At 41.2% G+C, this 12725-nt stretch overlaps 1 long non-coding RNA gene across 1 annotated transcript; it reads left to right on the top strand.

Moving 5' to 3' along the window:
• Positions 1–10096: 10096 nt before the first annotated feature.
• On the top strand, positions 10097–12515 carry LOC136155700 (uncharacterized). The gene is made up of 3 exons (XR_010660857.1): positions 10097–10207; positions 10706–10832; positions 11182–12515. It is a non-coding gene; the product is annotated as an uncharacterized lncRNA (long non-coding RNA).
• Positions 12516–12725: the final 210 nt, after the last annotated feature.

The raw sequence follows: 12725 nt of genomic DNA, 5'->3' as shown, positions 1-12725 counted from the left end.
CTCTAGTTGCGGTGAGTTGGGGCCACTGTCTAGTTGTGGTGTGCGCACATTTCATTGTGATTTCTCTTGTGGAGCACAGGCTCTAGGGTGCATGGGCTTCAGTGTTTGTGATACATGGGCCCAGTTGCCCCGTGGCATGTGGAATCCTACCCAACCAGGGACAGAACCTGTGTCCTCTGCATCGGCAGGCAAATTCCCAACCACTGGATCACCAAGGAAATCCCTCATTTCTTCTTATCTGCAGAAGTTAAAAGATTGTTGCAGTGCCATCTTGCCTGTGACCTCTAAGATCATAGCTCTAGTGAGATTCTAGGGTGAAGTAAATTCTATTAATAAATTCTATTAAGAGTAACATGGAAACTTACATTACCATATGTAAAATAGACAATGGGAATTGCTGTATGTCTTAGGAAACTCAGACAGGAGGTCTGTGTCAACCTGGAGGAGTAGGGTTGGGAGATAGGTTCAAGAGAGTGGGGACATATATATACCTATGGCTGATTCATGTTGAGGTTTGACAGAAAACAAAATTCTGTAAAGCAATTGTCCTTCAATTAAATGTTTTTAAAAAGTAGAATTACAGGGTAAAAAAAAAAAGTGATTACAGGACTTCTCTGGTGGGGTTCAATCCCTGGTCAGGAAAAATCACACATGCCTTGGAGCAACTGAGGCCATGGGCCACAACTACTGAGCCCGAGTACCCTACAGCCCTTGCTCAGCAATGAGAGAAGCCACTGCAAGGAGAGCCTGCACACCATAACTAGAGTTGCCCCTGCTCCCTGCAACTAGAAAAAAGTCTGTGCAGCAACAAAGACCCAGCACAGCCAGATATAAATAAATTATATTTTAAAAGATAAGTTAGAGGAAATGCAAAAATTCCTCAGAAGAAACAAACTGTTCAGTCGCTCAGTCATGTCCAATTCTTTGCATCCAGTTAGAGGAAATGCAAAAATTCCTCAGAAGAAACAAACTGTTCAGTCGCTCCAATTCTTTGCAACCACATGGACTGCAGCACGCCAGGCTTCCCTGTCCATCACCAACTCCTAGAGCTTCCTCATCAAACTCACTGTCCATCAAGTTGGTGATGCCATCCAACCATCTCATCCTCTGCTGTCCCCTTTTGCCTTCAATCTTTCCCAGCATCAGGGTCTTTCTAATGAGTCAGTTCTTCACATGAGGTGGCCAAAGTATTGGAGTTTGAGCTTCAGCATCAGTCCTTTGAATGAATGTTCAGGACTGATTTCCTTTAGGATGGACTGGTTGGATCTTGCTGTCCAAGGGACTCTCAAGACTCTTCTCCAACACCACAGTTCAAAAGCATCAATTATTTGGTGCTCAGCTTTCTTTATAGCCCAACTCTCACATCCATACATGACTACTGGAAAAACCATAGCTTTGATTAGATGGAATTTTGTTGGCAAAGTAATCTCTGCTTTTTAATATTCTGTCTAGTTTGGTCGTAGCTTTTCTTCCAAGGAGCAAGCATGTTTTAATTTCACGGCTGCAATCACCATCTTCAGTGATTTTAGAGCCCCAAAAAATAAAGTCTGTCACTTTTTCCATTGTTTCCCCATCTATTTGTCATAAAGTGATGGGACCGGATGTCATGATCTTAGTTTTCTGAAGGTTGAGTTTTAAGCCAGCTTTTTCACTCTCTTTCACTTTCATCAAGAGTCTCTTTAGTTCTTCACTTTCTGCCATAAGGGTGGTGTCATCTGCATATCTGAGGTTATTGATATGTCTGCTGGCAATCTTGATTCCAGGTTGTGCTTCATCCAGCTTGGTATTTTGTGTGATATACTCTGTATATAAGTTAAATAAGCAAAATGTGGTCCACTGGAGAAGGGAATGGCAAACCACTTAAGTATTTTTGCCTTGAGAACCCCATGAACAGCATGAAAAAGCAAAAAGATAGGACACTGAAAGATGAACTCCCCAGGATGGTAGGTGCCAAGTATGCTACTGGAGAAGAGTGGAGAAATAACACCAGAAAGAATGAAGAGATGGAGCCAAAGCGAAAACAACGCCCAATTGTGGATGTGACTGGTGATGGAAGTAAAGTTCAGTGCTGTAAAGAAAAACTACGAAGAGCTGCAGAGTCGATCTCAGGCCAGGAAACAATTGTCTTAACCTAGCAAAAGTACCTGGAGAAGGCAACGGCAACCCACTCCAGTACTCTCGCCTGGAAAATCCCATGGACAGAGGAGCCTGGTAGGCTGCAGTCCATGGGGTCGCTAAGAGTGGGACACGACTGAGCAACTTCACTTTCACTTTTCACTTGCATGTATTGGAGAAGGAAATGGCAACCCACTCCAGTGTTCTTGCCTGGAGAATCCCAGGGACGGGAGAGCCTGGTGAGCTGCCGTCTATGGGGTCGCACAGAGTCAGACACGACTAAAATGACTTAGCAGCAGCAGCAAAAGTGCCAGGCAGGGACAAGACCCAGCCCACCTGCCACAGGTTGTCACTCAGGCGCGAGGGGCGGGGCGCTGGAGTTTGTCCAACCAGGAGTCCGGTGAGGCAGGTGGGCGGGGCAACACCCCTTGGCGTGGGCTTCCTTTTTCCCTCTGAGCGGAAGGTCTAGTGTTTTTCCTGATTCCGGAGCCTGGTTGCTCTCAATGTTCAGTAGCCCTGTGATCTGCACTGGTCGTTGGAGTTCTTGGGAGGGAACTCGAAATGATGAATTTGCTGACCCAGGTTACGGACGCCGGAGAGGGACTGATCGGAACTAGCGGAAACCAACCACTTTTTGACCCAGCACCGCGGTCTCATCCCCGGAGTCTATGGATACCAAGGGTCTGGGGCGCCACCAGGACCTCAGTCCCCGCTGGCTCGCAGCAGGGATGTTGGCCGGGCAGCCGGGACTCTGGGCGTCCGGTCTGGTCACTTTGCGCAGGAACCTCCTCCCCAGAGCCTCTCCCGGCGGCTGTGCTCCCACAGCCCCTCTTCTCCCCCAGATTGTGTCCTGACCACGTTCACTGTTTTCGGTAGACAATCGAGACTCGTTCCAGAGGGTCCAGCGGTGAGATTAGGTGTCGGTTGAGGGATCCCAGCCTGTCATTTCTATGCCGCCGGCACCTGGTTTCCTCTGAGTTTTCCAAAGATTTGGGGAAGCGGAATCTCAAATCGAAGACCACTCTTTGTGACCCCTTGGATTGCAGCTTGCCAGACTTCCCTGTCCTTTACTATCTCCCAGAGAAGTCTCAAACTCATGTCTGTTGAGTCAATGATGCTATCCAACCATCTCATCCTTTGTTGCCCCCATTTCCTCCTGCCCTCAATGTTTCGCAACATCAGGGTCTTTTCCAGTGAGTCTGATCTTCCCATCAGGTGGCCAGAGTCCTGGAGCTTCAGCTTTAGCATCAATCCATCCAATGATTATTCAGGGTTGATTTTCTTTAGGAATGACTGGTTTGATTTTCTTGCTGTCCAAGGGACTCTCAAGAGTTTCTCCAGCAGAATCCGAAAGCATCAATTCTTTGGCGCTCAGCCTTCTTTATGTCCAGCTCTCACATCCGAACATGACTGCTGGAAAAAACACAGCTTTGACTATATGGACCTTTGTCAGCAAAGTAATGTCTCTTCTTTTTAGTATGCTGTCTAGGTTTGTCATAACTTTCCTTCCAAGGAGCAAACATCTTTTATTTTCATGGCTGCAGTCACCATCCGCAGTGATTTTGGAGCCCAAGAAAATAGAGTCTGTCACTGCTTCCACTCTTTCTCCTTATATTTGTGATGAAGTGATGGGACCAGATGCCATGATCTTAGTTTTTTGATTGTTGAGTTTTAAGCCAGCTTTTCACCCTCCTCTTTCATCCTCATCAAGAAGCTCTTTAGTTCCTCTTCACTTTCTGCCATTAGAGTGCTATTATCTGCATATCTGAGGTTGTTGATATAAGATTTCTCCCAGCAGTCTTGATTCCAGTTTGTAATTCATCCAGTCCAACACTTTTCATGATGTATTCTGCATATAATTTAAATGAGCAGGTGACAATATACAGCCTTGATGTACTCCTTTCCTAATTTTGAACCAGTCCTTGTTTCATATACAGTTCTAACTGTTGCCTTTTGAACTGCATACAGGTTTCTCAGGAGATTGATAGGTGGTCTGCTATTCCCATCTCTTGAAGAATTTTCTACACTTTGTTGTGATCCACACAGTCAAAGACTCTAGCATAGTCAATGAAGCAGAAGTAGATGTTTTTCTAGAATTCCCTTGCTTTTTCTATGATCCAACAGATGTTGGCAGTTTGATCTCTGGTTACTCTGCCTTTTCCAAATCCAGCTTGAACATCTGAAAGTTCTTGGTTCACCTACTGCTGAAGCCTAGCTTGAAGGGTTTTGAACATAAACTTGCTAGCGCATGAAATGAGGGCAATCATATGGTAGTTTCAACATCCTTTGACATTGCCTTTCTTTGGGATTGGAAAGAAAACTAACCCTTTTCCAGTCCTGTGGTCCCTGCTGAGTTTTCCAAATTTGCTGACCTATTGATTGCATCACTAACAGCATCATCTTTTAGGATTTGAAATAACTCAACTGTAATTCCATCACCTCCACTAGCTTTGTTCGTAGTAATGCTTCCTAAGGCCCACTTGACTTCACACTCCAGTATGTCTGGCTCTAAGTGAGTGACCACACCATCGTGGCTATTCCAGTCATTAAGACCTTTTCTGTATAGTTCTGTGTATTCTTGCCACCTCTTCTTAATATCTTCAGCTTCTATTAGGTCCATACCATTTCTGTCCTTTATTGTGCCCATCTTTGCATAAAATGTCCTTTGGTATCTCCAATATCGTTGAAGAAACCTCTAGTCTTTCCCATTCTATTGCTTTCCTCTATTTCTTTGCATTGTTCACTTAAGAATGCTTTCTTATCTCTCCTTGCTATTCTCTGAAACTCTGCATTCAGTTGGGTACATCTTTCCCTTTCTCCTTTGCCTTTCACTTTTCTTTTCTTTTCTTAGCTATTTGTAAGGCCTCCTCAGACAACCATTTTGCCTTCTTGCATTTCTCTTTACTGGGGTTGCTTTTGGTCACCACCTCCTGTACAGTGTTTCGAACCTCTGTCCACAGCTCTTCAGACACTCTGTCTACCAGATCTAATCTCTTGAATCTGTTGGTCACCTCCACTGGATGGAGGAATAAGGAATTTGATTTAGGTCATACCTGAATGGTCTAGTGGTTTTCTCTACTTTCTTGAATTTAAGCCTGAATTTGGCAATGAGGAGTTCATGATCTGAGCCACAGTAAGCTCCAGGTCTTGTTTTTGCTGACTGTGTAGAGCTTCTCCATCTTTGGCTGCAAGGAATATAATCAAGCTGATTTCAGTATTGATCATCCAGTGATGTCATGTGTAGGGTCATCTCTTGTGTTGTTGGAAGAGGGTGTTTGCTATGACCTGTAGCCTTTGCCCGGCTTCATTTTGTACTCCAAGACCAAACTTGCTCCAGGTATCTCTTGACTTCCTACTTTCATATTCCAGTCCACTCTGATGAAAGTACATCTTTTTTGGGTTTTAATTCCAGAAGGTCTCGTAGGTCTTTATAGAACTGCTCAACTTCAGTTTCTTCAGTGTTAGCAGTTAGAGCATAGACTTGAATTACTATAAGGTTGAATGTTTTGCCTTGGAAATGAACTGAGATCATTCTGCCATTTTTGAGTCTGCATCCAAGTACTGCATTTCGGTCTCTTTTGTTAACTATAAGGGCCAATCCATTTCTTCTAAGTGATTCTTGCCCACAGTAGTATATATAATGGTCATCTGAATTAAATTTATGCATTCCCATCCATTTTAGTTCGCTGATTCCTAAAACATCGATGTTGACTCTTGCCATCTCCTACCTAACCTTGTCCAATTTACCTAACAATCTAGGTTCCCATGCAACACTGTTCTTTACAGTATCGGACTTTATGTTTACCACCAGACACATCCACAATTGGGCATCATTTCTGCTCTGGCCCAGCCTCTTCATTCGTTCTGGACTTATTTCTCTTCTCTTCCCTAATAGCATATTGGATGGACACCTACCGACCTGGGGGGCTATAGCCTGGTGGGCTACAGTCCATGGGGTCATGAAGAGTCAGACAGGACCCAGTGTCCAGACAACAACAGCAGCATCAGTGAATGAAGATGATCCTCACCTCTATATGGTGTTCTGAGTGTTTTGTTTTTTAGTCTTTAAATAATTGTGTGGTGTTAGCTCTTTGTTTTCTTTGCAATTTCCCATTGACATTTGATGTTCAGCATGTTTTCGTATTTCCAGTTTCCCTCTGCCTATCATTTTTGGTCAATGGTTCTTTGAGATCTTTTGCCCATTGTTAGTTGGATTGTCTTCCTACTGTTGGGTTTTAATAGTTCTTGGCTATTTTGAATACCAGTCATTTATTCAAAACAGAAACAGTCTGTTTCTGTTTTGAAATTAAGTTTATTTGTGATATATTTGAGATACCACATGTAAGTCAGTGACCATACAGTATTTGTCTTTCTCAGTGTAACTTACCTCACTTAATATGAATAGTTGTAGGTCTATTTATTTTGCTGAAATAATGCAAATGGCATTGTTTCCATTTTTATGGCTGAGTAATATTCCATTGTATATCTGTACTACATCTTTTTCCATTTATTTGTTGATGGACATGTAGGTTGTTTCCATGTCTTGGCTCTTGTAAACAGTGCTACTATGAACACTGGGTGCCTATATCATTTCAAATTAGAGTTCTCTCTCGATACATACCCAGGAGTAAGATTGCTGGATCATATGGCAAGTCTAGTTGGTTGGGGAATATTCACACTGCTTTCTAAAGTGGACACACCACTTTTCATTCCTACAAAGCTAGTGGAGGTAATGGAATTCCAGCTGAACTATTTCAAATCCTAAAAAATGATGCTGTTAAAGTGCTGCACTCAGTATGCCTGCAAATTTGGAAAATTCAGCAGGGGCCACGGGACTGGAAAAGGTCAATTTTCATTCCAATCCCAAAGAAAGGCAACGCCAAAGAATGTTCAATCTACTGTATAGTTGCACTCATTTCATATGCTAGCAAGGTACTGCTCCAAATCCTTCAAGCTAGGCTTCAACAGTACCTGAACCAAGAACTCTTCCAGATGTACAAGTAGGATTTTTGAACCAGAGATCAAATTGACAACATGCATTGGATCATAGAAAAAGTATAGGAAATTCAAAAAATATCTACTTCTACTTCATTAACTACATGAAAACATTTGACTGTGTGGATCATAACAAACTGAAAAATTCTTAAAGAGATAGGAATACCAGACCACCTTACCTATCTTGTGAGAAACCCAAATGAAGGACAAGAAGCCACAATTAGAATCAGACATGGAACAACGGACTGGTTCAAAATTGGGAAAGGAGTATGTCAAGGCTGTACTGTCAAAAGAAGTCTGGCATGCTGCAGTTCATGGGGTTGCAAAGAGTTGAACACATCTTGGTGACTGAAGAACAAAAATAACAAAAACAATTGTAGTACAGTTGATTTACAGCGTTATGTTAGTTTCAAGTGTACACAGCAAAGTGAGCAAGTTATACATGTACACTTCTCTTTAGATTCTTTTCTCATGTAGGTCACTACTTGTGAATTTTTTAATGGGTCTTTCAAAGTTGGTATACTAGTGACAAATTCCTTCCATTTTTGTCTCAGCTGCTACATCGCTTCAGTCATGTCTGACTCTGTGAGACCCCATAGATTGCAGAATGGCCTTATTTTTTCTTAAGTTTTAAGGGTCATTACACTTGCTATTAAAAATTAAGAAAAAATAAGCCCATTCTGAGACAAAAATGGAAGGAATGTATATGCTTGCTATTAGGGCTTCCTTGGTAGCTCAGCTGGTAAAGAATCCGAAGATCCCCTGGAGAAGGGATAGGCTACACACTCCAGTGTTCTTGGGCTTCCCTGGTGGCTCAGATGGTAAAGAATTTGCCGGCAATGCAAGAGACATGAGTTCAATCCCTGGGTTGGGAGGATCTCCTTAAGGAGGGCATGGCAACCCACTCCGGTATTCTTGCCTGGAGAATCCCCTTGGACAGAGGAGCCTGGCAGGCTACAGTCCATAGGGCTGCAAAGAGTCGGACACAACTGAGCGACTAAGCACACATGCTTGCTATTAATATAAAGTTCTAGGAAAGTTGTTTCCTTTTAATTTCAAAACTTTAAGTATTTTAGACCATTTGGTATTTCTATCTCTGTTTTCTGTCATTTATTTTCATTGTATATACTTGAAATTTCCTGTTAAAGAAGGTCATGCCAGGATTCATGGATTTTGTTCTGTTTTTTTATCTTTTTTTGTCATGTGAGACTCTGGTGAAACAGAGTGTTTTTGATACAGGAGTTAAGAACATCATATTTCAGGCTTGTTTTTTTTTTTTTTTTAATTGGAGGCTAATTACTTTACAATATTGTGGTGGTTTTTGCCATCCATTGACATGAATCAGCCATGGGTGTACATGTGTTCCCCATCCTGAACCTCCCTCCCACCTCCCTCCCCATCCCATCCCTCAGGGTCATCCCAGTGCAGCAGCCCTGGGCACCCTGTCTCATGCATCGAACCTGGACTGGCGATCTATTTCACATATGATGATATACGTGTTTCAATGCTATTCTCTCAATTCATCCCACCCTCGCCTTCTCCCACAGAGTCCAAAAGTCTGTTCTTTACATCTGTGTCTCTTTCACTGTCTCGCATATTAGGGTCATCGTTACCATCTTTCTAAATTCCATATATATGCGTTAATATACTGTATTGGTGTTTTTCTTTCTGACTTACTTTGCCCTGTATAATAGGCTCCAGTTTCATCCACCTCATTAGAACTGATTCAAATGCATTCTTTTTAATAGCTTAGTGATATTCCATAGTGTATATGTATCACAGCTTTCTTATCCATTCGTCTGCAGATGGACATCTAGGTTGCTTCCATGTCCTGGCTATTATAAACAGTGCTGCGAAGAACATTGGGGTGCACATGTCTCTTTCAGATCTGGTTTCCTTGGTGTGTATGCCCAGCAGTGGGATTGCTGGGTCGTATGGCAGTTCTATTTCCAGCTTTTTAAGGAATCTCCACAGTGTTCTCCACAGTGGCTGTACTAGTTTGCATTCCCACCAACAGTGTAAGAGGGTTCCCTTTTCTCTGAATGCTCTCCAGCATTTATTGTCTGTAGACTTTTTGATAGCAGCCATTCTGACTGGCATGAGATAGTACCTCATTGCGGTTTTGATTTGCATTTCTCTGGTAATGAGTGATGTTGAGCATCTTTTCATGTGTTTGTTAGTCAGTCATGTTTTTAAAACATCTCTCTTTTCTCTTTCCCAGTTTTAAGACACCAGTTTGCCCTATGAAGTTCTGCTCTGATGGTTTTGGAGATTTGTTTATTTTGAGTATTTTTGTTCTTGTGAGATCGAGAATCACAAGTTCTAGATTCATAAATCACAGACTAACTTTTCTCCTGTCAGTAGCCATAGTGGTTACTTGGAAGATTTACTCCTGAAATTGCAGGATGGAGACTTTATGTTTTTTTGGAGGAAGCCAGTGATGAAACCCTTACATATTTCATAATCTGGGAAGAATCACCATCAGAGTTTTATGGACGTGGTGAACTTTCTTGTAAACTGTGCTCTTAACCTGTCCCTTAAGGGCAGTAAGGCCCAGGGTGTACTGTTATTGTGTGATGAGAAAGAGCTTTTGTTGCATGTAATTGCACAATGTCTTCTAAAATTTGGCTGAAAGCAGCCCCAAGTCACCTGAGTATAGAAATTTTGTGGTCTAAAATATTATTGCCTCTTCCTCAGTCTAAGGTCTAAGTTTGAATTAATTTTCTAACTGCATCTAATTACATATACAGAGAGAAAAAAAAGCAGAATCTGTGGTAATTATTACACGACTGAAAGGCAGTGCTCTTGAAGAAGAATATGTATATTCAGGGAACTGCATTTGGTTTCTTCTAGAAGACAGAAGGACCTTGGGACTGTGGGGCTCTCTGAGTTTTGTTAAAAGTTTGATTTTTATAGGTCCCCGGCCTCTGATGTTAGAGGATAGGAGTAGGAGAAAGTTTCCAGTTCTTCACTGTGCATCTGTTCATTGAAACCTCATTCAATCTCAATTCTCTGCCTTACAGTGTACTGCAAATTGTGAATCATAAGGAAGAAGATGAAAGAATTTTTTTGACAAGAACTGGATGTTCCTCAAATGGTATTTGTTTCATTTGTAAAACATTCTTGTTATTTCCCTACATTCTTGGGGCTCTGCCATGATTGTGCTATAAGTGATAATGTGACCACCGAAATGATGTATAAATAATTTTTGTTTCTTCATGATACTATTACCTTAGAGAGGGAGTGTGGAGAGTAAGATTCTCATGATCAAGTCATAGAATGTGTGTGCTCAGTCATATCTGGTTCTTTGCGACCCCATGGACTGTACCCCACCAGACTCCTCTGTCCATGGGATTTTTTGCAGGCAAGGACACTGGAGTAGATTGCCATTGCCTCCCCCAGGGGATTTTCCTGATCCAGGGATTGAACCCCCGTCTCCTGCATTGGCAGGCAAATTCTTTACCAGTGAGCCACCTGGTCACATAAGGTCCCAAATTGCCAACAGAATCATATATAATATTCCTACTAGTGATGTGTGATTGTCTGTGCTGTCAGTCTCAGGCATCTTATTTGGCACACATTTTGGGTGTTTTAGGACTCACTGGTCTTTGAGGATGTGGCTGTGAACTTCACCTGGGAGGAGTGGGTTTCACTAGATTCCTCACAGAAGAAACTCTACAGAGATGTGATGTTGGAAAACTTCAGAAACATTGTCTCAGTAGGTAAGAATGAAGAAATTACCTCCATTCGTCAGTTAGAGAACAAGTGTTTTTTACCTGTCTGTGCTGTTCAAAGATGTAGAATGTGGAAAGGAAGGACACTGGTTAAGAATGTGGGGGCGGGGAGAAGGGCATTCTCAATGGTTCAGTGGTTAGGACTCGGAGCTTTCAGTGCCATTCCTCAGCTTCAGTACCTGGTCAGGGAATTAATACCCCACAAACTGCACAGCACGGAGGAAAATAAAAAGAAATAAAAACTGACCTGTGTCAGAGCTCATCATGGACCTAAAATTCAGTAATTGTTCTGTAATTTCTAATACTTTGGGATCATTATTCTGGGTTTGCATTTCAGAAGCAGAATAGAAACATCATGGCATTGAAAGTCAGTCCAGAAACCAGGGGAGTAAATTAAGGTAAGTCATACTCAAAATTAAAAGCATTTCTCATATGAGAATTGTGGTCTACTGTGAAAATTTTAAACGAGGCAAACAAAACAAATAGTCCCATTTTCAAATATAGTTATTTTTTGAAAATATCTACCAAAAATATTTTCTTAAAAGTAATAGTAATATTCATTGTTTGCAATATAGTTCATGTGCAATCAGTATTCATAAAGCCTATATTTGATTATCACTTTTTAATTGAAAGGTTGGTTGAATTTCCATTGTACAGCATTCAGTATATTCAACTTGTACCAACTCACACAAGATAGAAAATTTCACTATTCCTATAAATTCAGTAATAATAATTCAGAATAATAAAGAAATAATTAACAATGTTTTCTCATGATTTACAGAAGTTCTATGATAGAATCTCTGAAAAGAAAGATATTAATTCCTGTGGAGAAAGCATCAAACTTTTCTAACTCCCAATGTAAAGAGAACTCTTGATTTAAAACCATGGGAATGCAGAGCTTGTGGGAAAGTCTTCATGTATTATTCATCCCTTACTAGATGCATGAAATATCATGCTGAAAACAGACCAGGAGAGCATCAAAAGTACCATGAGAAGGTATATAAATGTCAAGAATGTGGGTTAGCATTCATTCATCCTAGTTCTCTTAAAACACATGAAAGGAGACACGCAGGGGAGAAAACCTATGAATGTCAGATATGTGAGAAAGTATTCATTTATTCCAGTTATCTTCAGATGCATGAAAGTACTCATAAGGGAGATAAACCCTATCAATGTAAACAAAATAGAAAAAGCTTTTAAAGTCTTGAAACTGTTGAAATACCTGAAAGAATTCAAGAGGAGAGAAACCCTATGAATGTAAACAGTGTGGTAAAGCCTTCAAACATTTCAGATCCTTCCAGGGACAGAAAAGACATCACACAGGAGAGACAGGGTATGTATGTAAAACATGTTCTAAAGTATTCAGTAATGCCTGGTCTCTTAGAGATCATGAAAGAATTCACACTGGAGTAAAACCCTACAAGTGTAGGAATGTGGGAAAGCCTTCACATTGAAAAAAACCCAACACACACACTGGAGATGGACCTTATAAATGTAAAGAATGTAAGAGAGTTTTCATTGATTGCAGTTTTCTTAAAATACATGAAAGAGTCACACTGAAGAGAAACCCTATGAATGTGAACAGTGTGGAAAAGTCTTTTGATATCAAAAATCCTTCCAACAACCCAAAAGAATGCATATAGGTGAGAAACCCTATGAATGTAAAGAATGAGGGAAAACCTTCACTTGGTGTATAACTTCAAAAATCCATGGTAACACACACTGGAGATCTACATTATAAATATCAGAAATGTGAGAAAGCATTTCTTTATCCCAGTTTTCTTTGAATACATGAAAGGGGTCACGCTGGAGAGAAACCGTATGAATGTAAAGAATGTGGGAAAAGCTTCCTGTGATGTTCAGCTTTTTGAAAACATGGTA

The sequence above is a fragment of the Muntiacus reevesi genome, chromosome 1 (genome assembly GCF_963930625.1).
Source record: "Muntiacus reevesi chromosome 1, mMunRee1.1, whole genome shotgun sequence".
NCBI lineage: Eukaryota > Metazoa > Chordata > Mammalia > Artiodactyla > Cervidae > Muntiacus > Muntiacus reevesi.
This window is presented reverse-complemented; position numbering and strand designations above follow the sequence as displayed.